Consider the following 15,286-nt stretch of genomic DNA (forward strand, 5'->3'; position numbering starts at 1 on the left):
AGTAGTATATATCTGTTAATCCCAAACTCCTAATTTATCCCTCCCCCTCCCCATTTCCCCTTTGGTAACCATAAGTATGTTTTCTATGTTTGTGAGTCTGTTTCTCCACATGTTTGTTTGTTTGTTTATTTATTGATTTATTTATTTTTGGCTGTGTTGGGTCTTCGTTTCTGTGCGAGGGCTTTCTCTAGTTGCGGCAAGTGAGGGCCACTCTTCATCGCGGTGCGCGGGCCTCTCACTATCGCGGCCTCTCTTGTTGTGGAGCACAGGCTCCAGACGCGCAGGCTCAGTAATTGTGGCTCACGGGCCTAGTCGCTCCACGGCATGTGGGATCTTCCCAGACCAGGGCTCAAACCCGTGTCCCCTGCATTGGCAGGCAGATTCTCAACCACTGCGCCACCAGGGAAGCCCTCAACATGTTTTTTAATAGAACTTGACAAGCTAATTCTAAATTTATACGAAAATACAGAGGGCCAAGAAGAGCCAAGATAGTGGTCTGTTCTGAAGCTCTGGTCTAGAAATGATCCACCTCTTACTTACTCAAGATGTGACTTTTAAAAAAAATGTTAGAAAGAAAGAAAAACTAGCAGCATACTACCCACACTTTTCACTCAATAAAGGAAGGGAAGGTCAAAAGCAAGCTAGAGCTCCATAGGCACAGCCAGAAGCTTGTTCACAGGCACACAGGAAGGAAGATCCAGGGGGAAAAGAAGAACAATTAAGTGAGTAACGGGGAGAAACTGTGTCCTATACAGTAGGTGCTGCCTTCCTTCCATCCCCTGACTCTCATGAGAGAGTATCGCTGGTAGCCCACCCTAGCTGGAACATACTGGAAAGGGAATTTTGGAGTCTATAGATCAGCCTAGCCAGCTTGCCACTTCACACGTCCCCTGCACTAGTGTGAGTGCCGGTTTTGATACATAATGCCAGGATATAGTCATCAGTCTCACCTTATCCTGCACATCATTGCCAGCGGCTGACCCCCAGCTTCTGGCTGTGTCTCTTGTGGTCAGGCTCTTTCCCCTCCAAGCGGCCCTGCCCACCTTGTCCTTTGAGCCAACCTCAAATCCAGCATGTGCGTGTGTGCAGGCCTCTCTGGCTGTTCAAGGCCCAGCTGGCCCCTTTGCTCAGACTCCTCCGTCTCACACCCCAGAACTCCTAGCCCCTCCACAGCAGTGCAGAGATTTGCTCTTTTGGGAATGGGGTTCACCCCTGCCCACAAATGTTTCACTTAATCAAGGATTTGTTGTTTTAAAAATGACTTTGCTGGTGACTTTATTTGCATTAAGGACCTTCACATTCCCCTGCTGCCTGTGGCCTAGAATTGCTGACTTCAGCCCTTCTGGGAGCCCTGGGCATGGAAAAGCCCTGCAGATTCTGCATCCATATTATGCTCGTTGTGTGTGTGTGTCTGTAAATATTTTACCAGAATGTAAACAAGGTGTGGGCCTGCTGCCTTGTTCACTGCTGTGTTTCCAGTGCCTGCACAGGGCATGGCACGTGGTGGGCACTCAATAAACATGTGTCAAATGAATGAATACAGCATACATGCACATTTCTGTACAAGGACCTGGGTACAATGTGTAAACATCTCTGTGTAGATATGTTATTTTGTGCATGTGCGTGTGTGTGTGTGTATATGTGTGGCAGGGGGAGGACAGAAATATTTGGGTAGGCCCAAAACAGCCATCAGGGACTATTTTATTATTTTTTTATTTTTATTTTTTTTAAAGGAGTTGCTTGTATTTATTTTATTTTATTTTATTTTATTTATTTATTTATTTATGGCTGTGTTGTGTCTTCGTTTCTGTGCGAGGGCTTTCTCTAGTTGCGGCAAGCGGGGGCCACTCTTCATCGCGGTGCGCGGGCCTCTCACTATCGCGGCCTCTCTTGTTGTGGAGCACAGGCTCCAGACGCGCAGGCTCAGTAATTGTGGCTCACGGGCCCAGCTGCTCTGCGGCATGTGGGATCTTCCCAGACCAGGGCTCGAACCCGTGTCCCCTGCATTGGCAGGCAGATTCTCAACCACTGCGCCACCAGGGAAGCCCCAGGGACTATTTTAATTACTCCTAATCATCAATATAGAATTTGTTAGAGAAATATGTGGAAAACTAACATATACATGAGAGCATACATAAATTCCTTCCATGGCAAGTTGACTGGTGGCCCCCAAAAGATATGTACTAACTCCCAGAAACTGTGAGTGTGACCTTATGTGGAAAAAGGCTCTTTGCTGATGTAAATAAGTTAATGACCTCACTATGAGATCATCTGGGATTATCTGGATGTCCCTAGGATCCTGCCCCAAATCCAATGACAAGTTTCCTTATAAGAGAGAGGAAGAGGAGGCCATGTGACCACAGTGGCAGAAACTGGAGGATACGGCCAAGGAAGCCAAGGATTGCCAGCAGCCACTAGAAGCTGGAAGAGGCGAGGAAAGATTCTCCCCTGGAGCCTGCAGAAAGAGCCCGGCCCTGCTGACGCCTCGATTTCAGACTTCTGACCTTCAGAACCGTAAGAGAATAAATTCCTTTTGTGTTAAGTCCCCCATTTGTGGTCATTTGTTATGGCAGCCACAGAAAATGAATACACCTTCTGTCCAGCACACAAGAACTCGTGGCCAGTTTGTCCCAGGCTGTGTGTGTCCTGTGGGTGTGCACCGCCTACTTTCCACCGTGACTGCCAGCCCATGGTTGTGTACAACAGCAGAGCAGATATTTGTAAGGAGTGGAGCAAACAGGCAGGGGGCTGTGAGGGAGCCTGGCTGGGAAGGCCAGGCCAGGCCCAGAGGTCTGGAACCCTTCAGATTCGCTGGGGGCCCCTGGAAATATTCTGGAAATAATGCCTCTAAGGCATCCCCCGCCCCCCCTGGCACTGAGCAGTAGGGGCCACCAGGGAATAAGGAGGAAAGGATGGTCTTCCTGCTTCCTGCAAACTGGTCCCTCTCCAGGTCATGATTCTGGTGAAGGGGCCGGTACCCTTGAGGCTGCCCTGAGGTGCCTGGTGTGCTGTGACTGCCACCCATACCTCAGTGAGCTGCTGCTCAGCTCCCAGCATAGCACTCAGACTGCCTGCCCTGCTGTCCGCACAGTTTCCTGTCCCCAGTGCTTTTCCTTCTCTGCCCATCCCGGTTCTGTGATCTCCAGAGCCTCAGCTCCGGGCCACCGGCCAACTCCACTTTCCTTAAATGACTGGCAGGCACATCAGGGCCAGGCAAGAATCATCGTCAGACGGGGAACAGGATATTTTCACCGTCTCTGAAATACTAAGTCATTTCAACAGATTGCTTATAATTACAAAAGGAAAAACTGTAACTTCTCAGTGGAGAAACCCGGCAGATACCACCTTAACCAGATCATCAAAGTTAACGTCACCAATAATGGGACAAACTGACCTCGTGTGTGCCTCCTGCTGCCATGTGCTGTGAAAGGCGCAACCTCACTCTCGGGGCCTTCCTGCCCCCCTAAATGCATAACCTGAGACAGCAAAGTCAAGTCAAAGGCTATTTTACAAATAACTAGTATGCCTTAAGAATGAAAGAGGGAGAAACTGTTCGCTATTGTAAGAGACTAAAGTGATACAACTAAATGCAACACACAGATGATGTGAATCAAAAATGTCACCTGGGGCTTCCCTGGTGGTGCAGTGGTTGAGAGTCTGCCTGCCAATGCAGGGAACACGGGTTCAAGCCCTGGTCTGGGAAGATCCCACATGCCGCAGAGCAACTGGGCCCGTGAGCCACAATTACTGAGCCTGCGTGTCTGGAGCCTGTGCTCCGCAACAAGAGAGGCCGCGATAGTGAGAGGCCCGCGCACCGCGATGAAGAGTGGTCCCCACTTGCCACAACTGGAGAAAGCCCTCGCACGGAAACAAAGACTCAACACAGTCATAAATAAATAAATAAATAAATAAATAAATAAATAAATAAATAAAAAGAACGTGAATTTCTTTAAAAAAAAAAAAAATGTCACCTGCCCTATGAGTAAACAAAGGATACTGCAGCCATCAAGCCATCACATTACAGGCACCCCCGAGGGTGAGCCCTGTGGGAACTCAGGATGGGAAAGAACTGGATACTGGCCCTGGATAGCTAAGGTGCCTATCAAAGGAATGATTTCAGTGACCCCAGACTCTTACATCTTCCCATATATAGAAAAGCACTAAATTCATTACCTTGAGATGTCTGGTTGTTTTCTTTAATTAACAGTATTTTTTTTTTTTTTTGAGTGTAGAAAGCGAGATTTATTAAGTACACTGCAAGGGAACAGCCGGCAAGACCAGGGTCTGCCAACAGTAATCTTTTTTTAAAATTAATTAATTAATTAATTAATTTTTGCCTGTGTTGGGTCTTCGTCTCTGTGCAAGGGCCCTCTCCAGTTGCGGCGAGCAGGGGCCACTCTTCATCGCGGTGCGCGGGCCTCTCACTGCCGCGGCCTCTCCCGCTGCGGAGCACAGGCTCCAGACGCACAGGCTCCAGATGCGCAGGCTCAGTAGTTGTGGCTCACGGGCCCAGCTGCTCTGCGGCATGTGGGATCCTTCCGGACCGGGGCACGAACCCGTGTCCCCTGCATTAGCAGGCGGATTCCCAACCACTGCGCCACCAGGGAAGCCCCAACAGTAATCTTTTGATGTGCCAGCTACCAGGTCTTTGTTGCTAAACGCCTGTGTACCCTGGATCCTCCCTGACCTCTTTGGAGCCGTCCCTCAGAGCCGTCAGTGAGGCTACTCCTGGGCTTGAGTGCTCAGAAAGTCCTCCGAGGGACTTTCCTGGCAGTCCAGTGGCTAAGACTCCAGACTCCCAATGCAGGGGGCCCGGGTTCAATCCCTGGTCAGGGAACTAGATCCCACAGGCCGCAACTAAAAGATCCCGCATGCTGCAACGAAGACCCAGCACAGCCAAATAAATAAATAAATATTAAAAAGAAAAAGAAAGTCCTCCAAATAAAACATAATTCTCAACTTTTAGGTTGTACATTTTTTTTCCGTAGACAATGAGAATGAAAAAAATGGTTGTGAAGGACATAATTGGGACAACTGGGGAAATTTGACTAGGGACTGTATATGTAGATAGTAAGTAGTATCATATCAATGTTAAATTTCCTTCATTGGATCATAGTACAAGAAAATGTCCTTATATTTAGGAGGTGCCAATGAAGTATTTAGGGATAAAGCGACACAAGACACAATGTCTGTAATTTATTCTCAAATGGTTCAATAACTAAAAATAATGATAATTATAGCTAGCTAGCTAGATGGATAGAGAGAGATATTAAAGCAATTGTAGCAAATGTTAGCAATTGATGAATCAACAGTCACTTGGTAAGGGTACATATATTGGAGTTAATTGTACTATTCTCACCAATTTTTTTCTAGTTTAAAAAATTTCAAAATAAAGTAAAAAAAAAAAAACAACTTTGTGAACTATGGAGATGTAGAACGAAGTGAACTGTTGATTTTTCAGGGAGATGCTGTCCCATCATTCAATTTAATCCCTCTCAGCAAACATTCCAAGGCCTCTTATGGGCCCATAAACAGTGTTGGGTGTTGCAGGGAAAATTCCATCCCCCATCTAAGCAGCTCCCTATCTGATGGGGGTGAGGGGGGAGAACCAGACAAATAACACGAAGAACAAGAATACAAAGTAGAATGGGAGAAAGGCCTTAAGAAAGGTGTAAATTGGGACACAGGTCACAAGAGTCACAGAGATGATACCCTTCCAAGTGGAGTTGGCATTTCAGTGTAATGTAAGGTTGGCTGAATTTGCACTGGTAGAGTTGCACTGAGTTTTCACTGGCTGGGTTGAGGAGTACAACACAAGTAGAAGGCTATGCATGAGCACAGGACCAGAGTGGAGACAGGGGCACACTGAGTGGTGAGCAAGTCTTTGTTGCCTTGAGTACCTTTGTTAAGTATGTGTAGGAAAGGCAGTGCTTGTCTTCTGCTCTTCTTAAGTTCAGTGGCTGTAGCCTGAGAATTAAACTGACAAACAACACATTACAGGCATACCCTGTTTTTTCATGCTTCGCTCTGTTGTGCTTCACAGTTACTGTGTTTTTTCTTACGAATTGAAGGTTTGTGGCAACCCTGCAAGGAGCAAGTTTATTGGCACCATTTTTCCAACAGCATTTGCTCACTTCATGTCTCTGTGTCACATTTTGCTAATTCTTGTAATATTTCAAACTTTTTCATTATTATATTTGTTATGGTGATCTGCGATCTTTGATGTTACTGGTTGCTTTTTTTAAATTTGGCTGCGTTGGGTGTTCGTTGCTGCGTGCGGGCTTTTCTCTAGTTGCGGCGAGCGGGGGCTACTCTTTGTTGCCATGCGCGGGCTTCTCATTGCAGTGGCTTCTCTTGTTGTGGAGTACAGGCTCTAAGCGCGGGGGCTCCAGTAGTTGCGGCACGCGGGCTTAGTAGTTGTGGCTCGCGGGCTCTAGAGTGCAGGCTCAGTAGTTGTGGCGCACAGGCTTAGTTGCTCCACGGCATGTGGGATCTTCCCGGCCCAGGGTTCGAACCTGTGTCCCCTGCATTGGCAGGCGGATTCTTAACCACTGTGCTACCAGGGAAGTCCTGATGTTACTATTATAATTGTTTTGGGAGCCATGAACTGCGCCCACGTATGATGGCAAACTTAATCAATAAATGTGTGTGTTCTGACTGTTTCACCAACCAGCCATTCCCCCATCTCTCTCCCTCTTCTCAAGACTCCCTATTCCCTGAGACACAGCAATATAGAAATTAGGCCAATTTATAACCCTACCATGGCCTCTTAGTGTTCAAGGGAAAGGGAGAGTTGCATGTCTCTCACTTTACATCAAAAGCCAGAAGTGGTTAAGCTTACTGAGGAAGGCATGTTGAAGGCCAAGACAGGCCACAAGATAAAAACCTCTTGAGCCAAACAGTTAGCCAAGTTGTGAATGCAAAGGAAAAGTTCTTGAAAGAAATTAAAATTGCTATTCCAGTGAACACACAAATGATGAGAAAGCAAAACAGCCTTTTTGCTGATGTGGAAGTTCTTTTTTTAAACATCTTTATTGGAGTGTAATTGCTTTACAATGGTGTGTTAGTTTCTGTATATAACTAACAAAGTGAAACAGCTGTATAACAAAGTTGTATAACAAAGTGAAACAGCTATACGTACACGTGTATCCCATATCCCCTCCCTCTTGCGTCTCCCTCCCACCCTCCCTATCCCACCCCTCTAGGTGGACACAGAGCACCAAGCTGATCTCCCTGTGCTACGCGGCTGCTTTATGGAAAAAGTTTTACTGGTTTGGTTAGAAAATCAAATCAGCCACAACATTCCCTTAAGCCAAAGCCTAATGCAGAGCAAGGCCCTAACTCTCTTCAGTTCTGTCAAGGCTGAGAGAGGTAAGGAAGCTGCAGAAGAAAAATTTAAAGCTAGCAGAGGTTGGTTCATGAGGTTTAAGGAAAGAAGCCTACTCCATAATATAAAAGTGCAAGGTAAAGAGCAAGTGCTGATGTAGAAGCTGCAGCAAGTTATCGAGAAGATCTAGCAAAGATCATAAACGAAGGTGGCTACACTAAACAACAGATTTTTCAATGTAGACAAAACAGCCTTCTATTGGAAGAAGGTGCCATCTGAGACTTTCATAGCTAGAGAGGAGAAGTCAACGCCTGGCTTCAAACTTCAAAGGATAGGCTGATTCTCTTGTAAGGGGCTAATGCAGATGGTGACTTGAAGTTGAAGCCAATGCTCATTTACCATTCTGAAAATCCTAGGGCCCTTGAGAATTATGCTAAATCGACACTGCCTATGCTCTATAAATGGAACAACAAAGCCTGGAATGACAGCACATTTGCTTACAAATACTGACTACTTTAAGCCCACTGTCGAGACCTACTGCTCAGAAAAAAAGAATTCCTTTCTAAATATTACTGCTTATTGACAATGCACCTGGTCACCCAAGAGCTCTGGTGGAAATGGACAATGAGATTGATGTTGTTTTCATGCCTGCTAACACAACCTTCATTCTGCAGCCCACGGATCAAGGAATAATTTTGACTTTCAAGTCTTATGATTTATGAAATACAGCCATAGCTGCCATAGACAGTGATTCCTCTGATGGATCTAGGCAAAGGAAATTGAAAACCTTCTGGAAAGGATTCACCATTCTAGATGCCATTAAGAACATTAAGAATATTTGTGATTCATGGCAAAAGGTCAAAATATCAACCTTAACAGGAGTTTAGAAGAAGTTGATTCCAACCCTCATGGATAACTGTGAGGGGTTCAAAACTTCAGTGGAGGAAGTAACAGCAGATGTGGTGGAAATGGCAAGAGAACTAGAATTAGAAATAGAGCTCGAAGATGTGACTGAATTGCTACAATCTCATGATAAAACTTTAATGCTTGGAGAAGTGCTTCTTCTGTATGAGCAAAAAAAGTAGTTTCTTGAGATGGAATCTACTGCTGATGAAGATTCTGTGAAGACTGTTGAAACGACAACAAATGATTTAGAATATTATATAAACTTAGTTGATAAAGCAGTGGAAGGGTTTGAGAGGATTGACTTCAATTCTGAAAGAAGTTCTACTGTGTGTAGCATGCTATCAAACAGTATTGCACGGCTACAGAGAAATCATTCATGAAAGGAAGAGTCAGTCAATGCAGCAGACTTCATCGTTGTCTTATTCTTAAAAATTGTGCATTTTGAGACGCTTCACATTCTGTCTATGGAATATATATCTCTCTAAATAAACTTACTCTCACTTAACTATGGCTCGCTCTTAAATTCTTGCCTGTGCAAAGCCAAGGACCCTCCCTTGGCAGTCCCAGGGACTCATCCGAGACCTGGGATATGACCATTCTCTCATCCCCATTCTCCTGCAACAGTTGCATGTCCCAAATTGCAGTTCTTTGCTGCTCCTTGATAAACTCATTTTGCTGATAAAAATAACTGGCTCTTTTATTGTTTTAGATGAACAAATATAAGCCGAATAAAGGCAGCTGGGACTGACTTGTTCACTGCTGTGTCCTCAGCACCTAGAACAGTGCCTGGGTGCAGGACATTGGTAAATCCCCAGTGCTGGAGTCCCCCAGATCCTGCTGGGAGTAGCACGCTCTTCGAAGAAGCTGCTTGCCCTAGGAAAGGGACCTGGGAGGGTGGCAAGAAACTGGTAGCCTCTGCAGCCTCTTTAACCAGGGAGGGAAAACCAAAGCCACAGGAGAAAATGGCCCTCTTGAATTAGACCACAGGAGGCCTGAGCAAGCTCTGTCCAAGAGGCAGGGCCCGGGAAAAGTCTGCACTGGTGTCATGGGTCGGCATCCATGGGCAGAGAAGGTTTGGCTGCTCCCTGGAGCATCTCCCATCCGGGCCCCTCCCCTCCCTGGAGCTTTTCTCCACTGAGGGTCAGAGACTTGCCTCAGATGGAGGCAGACCCTGTAGCTACTCCAGCCAATACGCAAAAGCACCCAGCATCTCTCTTTTGTGTAACCTAAACCCCTCATCCTGAACTTCCAACTTAGTGGTTCTGACACCTGGTAGGGGAGCAGAATTTACCTGGGAGCTTTTTTTCTTTTTTTTTTTAAATGTAGTATAACGAACATACAGAATAGTGCACGTGTGTGTATAGTGTGATGAATTTTCACAAAGTGACCAAACCAGGTAGTTCCCAAGTCAGGAAACAGGATATCATCAACTAGCCTCTCTGAAGTTCCCCAAGTGCCACCTCCTAGTCGCTACCCCCATCTCTTTCCCTTGGGAGTTGGGGGGATCCTTCTCCCAGAGTTTCTGCTTCATAAAACTGACCTGATGCCCAGCGTCTATTTTACAAAGCTGCACAGGTGGTTTACTTGCATAGCTAAGTTTGGCAACTACTCCTGGAAGTCATATAATCTTCTTTGTCGTAAGTGGAACCAGAGGCAGCTTTGCTCCCAGTCTTCGGCTCAGCACCAGTAGCTGTCTAGCTGGGTTTACCCGTGAAGCAGTGGGCATTTCCTGCATCTGGGGTCTGCAGAGCACGGGGGGGCAACTTCTGGACTCAGGAAGCCCAATTGGTTGGTTCCAGCCTGGGCATGTGGCCCTCCCTCCCCGGCGGGAGTTGCACTAAGAGGTATTTTTGGAAGGTGCAGGAATTCTGTAACCATTTGGAAAATGCCTGCTCATAGGCTGGGCTGGATTCTCATTTTAAAATGCTGATGTGGCTGAGGGGCCTGACCTGGCCAGTTTTCCTGGATCTAGGAGTGGGGAAAGTAAAGAGGCATGCTCATTTTTTTCCCTTTTTCTTTAAATTGTATCACCATTTTCTTTTTGTCTCAAATCCCTCTAACCTACAAGCTTCAAGAGAATTGTGAGGTGTCTTCTGCAGTTCATGGGCTCTTTGATGCTGCTTGCAGGTAAGTGTTTCATCTTGTCTCAAGTCAGCCAGGGCTCTGGGGTCACTTCAAGTCGAATGAAAGTTTAACCCTCAATTCCCCATCAAGGATCTTTGGCTCTGGAGCCCTCACCTGGAGTCTCCCTGCCCTTCCAGGCAGGACCCTGAGTGCCCTCCTACTCTCTTCCCTGTGTCTCTCTCTGCTTTGCCCTGCTGCCTTCATCTTTATCGAGAGCAGCAGCTTTTGTTTTTTTAAATTAAGTATAGTTAGTTTACAATGTTGAGCTAATTTCTGCTGTACAGCAAAGTGATTCAGTTACACATATATATACATTCTTTTTTATATTCTTTTCCATTATGGTTTATCACAGGATATTGACTATAGTTCCCTGTGCTATACAGTAGGACCTTGTTGTTTATCCATTCTCTATATAATAGTTTGCATCTGCTAACCCCCAGCTCCCACTCCATTCCATCCCTCCCCCTCCCCCCTTCCCCTTGGCAACAAGTCTGTTCTCTATGTCTGTGCATCTCTTTCTGTTTCGTAGGTAAGTTCATTTGTGTCATAGTTTAGATTCCACATATAAGTGATATCATATGGTATTTGTCTTTCTCTTTCTGACTTACTTCACTTCGTATGATAGGTCCATCCATGTTGCTGCAAATGGCATTATTTCATTCTTTTTTATGGCTGAGTAGTATTCCATTGTATATATGTACCACATCTTCTTTATCCATTCATCTGTTGATGGACATTTTGGTTGTTTCCATGTCTTGGCTATTGTGACTAGTGCTGCTATGAACACAGGGATGCATGTTTCTTTTTGAATTGTAATTTTGCCTGGATATATGCCCAGAAGTGGGATTGCTGGATCATAAGGCAGCTCTATTTTTAGTTTTCTGAGGAACCTCCATATTGTTTTCCATAATGGCTGCACCAACTTACATTCCCACCAACAGTGTAGGAGTTTTCCCTTTTCTCTATACCCTCTCCAGCATTTGTTATTTGTAGACTTTTTAATGATGGCCATTCTGATCGGTGTGAGGTGGTACCTTACTGTAGTCTTGATTTGCATTTCTCTAATAATTAGTGATGTTGAGCATCTTTTCATGTGTCTGTTGGCCATCTATATGTCTTCTTTGGAGAAATGTCTATTTAGCTCTGCAGTTTTTGCTAATCATCCATTCACTCACCCATCCATTCATTCAACCAGTGCCAGGCCCTGTGCTGGGGACAGCATGGAGGGTCAGGCTGACAAACCATCTTCTGTCATCACCATTTCTGCCCTTACCCTTGACAACTCTTTGTCCCCACTTCTCCACTTCCTCCCAAGGCCATGTCCGTGCTCTCTGAAGGACCTCTCTTCTTCCCTTGCATGGCAAAGGTAGCCTGCCCTCTCCATTATCTGTGTCCAAACCCCTTGCACCCGACCCTCATTTCCAGCTCCCTTGGGCTGAGACAGAGAATAAAAAAGTAGAACCTGGCATGATTCTCTTCCCCAATTTTCCATTTCTGAGGACCTCCCCATCCCTTCCACCTCCCACCTCCACCACTATCCTCTCTCCACGCCAGAGCCTGGAATGGAAGTGCCATGAGTGGGGAGCTGCTGTACTTTTGTCCTTCGAGGGAATTCCCTGGCAGTCCAGTGATTAGGACTCTACGCTCTCACTGCCGGGACCCCAGGTTTGATCCCTGGTCGGGGAACTAAGATCCTGCAAGCCATTCAGCGCGACCAAAAAAAGAAAAAAGAAACCAAAGCAAAGCCAACAACCCCCCAAAATAAAAGTGCTGGAGGGCTGGGCTGCCTCTTCAGTTCTCCTCAAAGCCTGAACATTCTTCGGTGTATTGCACGGAGACTCTCCTTCCAGAAGGTGAGATGACTGTAGGAAGGTGTCCTCACTTACTCTCAGCCAGGCCTTCTTGCTGAGAGATGACTCCCTGAAGTAGAAGCCAGGCAAAGGTTGAACTAGAAGAGGGCAGTGGCTTCCGGGTACTCACTGGGGTGTCAGTGAGCACTTGTCTACTTCCTCTCTTTCCTTGGGCCTACCAGCCTGTTTGGAAGAAACAATCTCTGAGCCTTTGAACTGCCTATCAGCCAGGGGACGAAGCTGTCTAGGCCCTCAGGTGAGGTTCTCTGAGTCTGAGCTGATCACCTGGAAAAGGTAAAGCTGGGGAAAGAAAAAATAGATCCAGAGTGTTCAGAGTATGTGTACTCAATATGAGACTTACTAAATGACACAGAGCAATACATATGTCACATAAACCAGATATTCATATAGGCTTGATCAGTGAGTTTTCCAGAAAAGAGTTCTTTTCTTAAAAAAAAAATTATGTATTTTTTCATTTTAAATAGGTAATCCAAGCACAGGGCACAACATTTAAAAAAGTGCCAAAGACTATATACAGTGAAAACTAAATGTCTTTCCCTCTCCTGTACCCAAGTTCTTCAGTGTCCCTCCCAGAAACAACCACTGTTGCCAGTTTACTGTGCATACTTTTGGAGATTGTCTCTGAAAATCACAAGTGTGTGTGTGTGTGTGTGTGTGTGTGTGTGTGTGTGTGTGTACTTGAAAAAAATACAAATGGACATATTATATATACTGTTTTTAACATTATTCTTTTCACTTAAGAGTATATTTTGGAGACTTTTTTCTTAACATATATGGGTTGGGGGTAGATTTGGAAAGCAGAAAAACTTGTTCCCATATGACCCTGAGCTTTGCTTCAGATCAAGCAGCTCCTTGTTTGGGGCTGTTTTTTTTTACAGACAGTGTGGTCCCTGGGCCACCTGAAGCTGTCTTGCTCAGGGAGACATCCTGCCACAGGACGGGCAGGGAGTCAACCTCCCTGCCAGAGTTCACTGGGATTCATGTCCCCCGTTCTTACTGAATTCCTCACATCTGGAATTTGTTCTCAGAGTTTATATGTGAGATCCAGCAGCAAGCCCCCACCTGGCTACTCAAATTTTTGTTTTCAGGTCTTGTAGGTAGGTGAAGTATTTTCTGGGTATTGTGGAGGTCATCTCAGAGCTGCATTTCTGGCTTGTGGAAAGACGATGGCAGGGGTTGTGTTTAAGGGATTAACGCTCCATGGTGCTGGCCGTGGCTTCAAGATTACTCAGGTCAGGGTGAGCTGCTTCCCTGAAGGGGTCTGGAATGCAGGAGGTGGAATGGGACACAGCTCTTACTTAAACTTAAAAGACTTGTTAAACAAACGACTTTGGGTGCAGATGTATCTAGAATCACCTTGTAGAATGCTGTGTCCTTTCCCTTTCCTCTTGCTTTCTGCCTGCCGACGTCGTTCATTTTCTTTTGATGAGCTTTGTAATCCTAGTGGATCATTTCTGATGCACCAAAGCAGCTTGGGTCAAATCAGATCATCTTCTTCATTTGATTTAAATGTTCCATAGAAAAATATTATGGTGGGTATTTCTTTAAATTTCCTCAGGTCAAATTGCTTACAAGGTTTTGCCAATTGAATAAAGAGAAAACAGTTAGATATACTGAGCCCTGGTTCTTAGAGCGGCACCACAGCCTGGGGCTTTCAGAGGTTTGTTACCTTATTTGCTCTTTTTAAAAAATAACAGCTTATTGAGATATAATTCACATACCATACAATTCACCTACTTTAAGTACACAATTCAATTTTTTTGGATATTCACAGAATTGCGCAATCATCACCACAATCAATTTTAGAAGATTTTCATCAATCATTCCCCCCGCAGAAGCCCCATAGCCATTAGCAATCACTTTCTGTTTTCCCCCAACCTCCTCAGCCCAAGACATCCACGAATGTACTTGCTTTTTCTATGGATTTGCCTATTCTGGACATTTCATATAAAGGGACTCATGTAATATGTGGTCTTTTGTGACTGGCTTCTTTCACCTAGCACGATATTTTCAAGATTCATCCCTGTGTAGCATGTATCGGAACTTCACTTCTTTTTATGGCCAAATAATCGTCCATTGTGTGGATATGCCATATTTTACTTATCCATTAATCAGTTGATAGACATCTGGGTTATTTCCACTTTATTGGCTACTATGAATAACGGTGCTATGAACATTCATGTACAAATTTTTGTGTGGACTTCACTTGATCTTTACAGCAACTCTCTGAGGTACATATTCTACAGACCTCATTCTATAGATAACAAAACTCATTCCAAGACGGTAGACAGGAATTGTGAATACAGCTGTTAGATTCCTGAGCCTATGCTTTTTCCAATGTACGTTCATAGAGTTGAAATAATTGCTTTGACAGAACCTTGTGTGGATATACCTGTAGGTATTGTGAACACGAACGGGTATTTTTCAGTTGCGAAATTTCAGCCCTCTTCCCAACGTCCTCATTCTCTTTGCCCTTTTCTCCTTTCCTAGTTTTCACTTCTTTCTTTCAAGTATCAGTTCCCCGCCCCTGTGGTGGGGACAGAATCTATCACTCACTTTGGTGTGTAATGAAATGTGTGAATCTGATATTTATATTTTTGAGTCACCCCAATGAGATGAAAGCTCCTCTGCCAGCAGCAAGCACAGAGGCGGTATGTGAAGCAAGGACAAGCAGAGAGAGGATTTCTTGGAAAAGCTCATTCTCCTGTCCTGTCCCAGGGTTTCAAGGATGAAGGGCACCCACATTGGAGGTTGGGGCTACGGTGGACAGCCACCTGCCTCCGGCTCCCCTCCAGCTAGGTCGCGCGCACCGTTGCTCGGCAACAACCCGCTCACACAGGTGGCGGCCCCAGAACCCCGAGGGGAGCGCGCACACGCAGGGACGCAGGGACGCCCGGGCGGCCCCGACGTCAGACCCACCCCGCCCCTCAGCGCCTGTCAGACCAGGCGGGAGGCTGAGCCCCGCCCCCCCTCGGGGTGGGGGGCAGCCAGCGGAACCCACGAATCAGAGAGTCCGACACATCCCCCGGCCAGGCGCCGGGCAACCAATCGGCGCACG

At 45.8% G+C, this 15,286-nt stretch overlaps 1 protein-coding gene across 1 annotated transcript in view; it reads left to right on the forward strand.

The window, feature by feature from the left end:
- The first annotated feature begins 2,101 nt into the window (after positions 1-2,101).
- Positions 2,102-15,286, forward strand: part of TPST1 (tyrosylprotein sulfotransferase 1) — a 132,730-nt gene continuing 119,545 nt past the window's right edge. The window contains exon 1 of the mRNA XM_036825969.1: positions 2,102-2,514. The gene's annotated coding sequence lies outside the window, so the exon portion shown is untranslated. The remainder of the gene's footprint in view (positions 2,515-15,286) is intronic.

The sequence above is a fragment of the Balaenoptera musculus genome, chromosome 15 (assembly GCF_009873245.2).
Source record: "Balaenoptera musculus isolate JJ_BM4_2016_0621 chromosome 15, mBalMus1.pri.v3, whole genome shotgun sequence".
NCBI classification, from domain to species: Eukaryota; Metazoa; Chordata; class Mammalia; order Artiodactyla; family Balaenopteridae; genus Balaenoptera; species Balaenoptera musculus.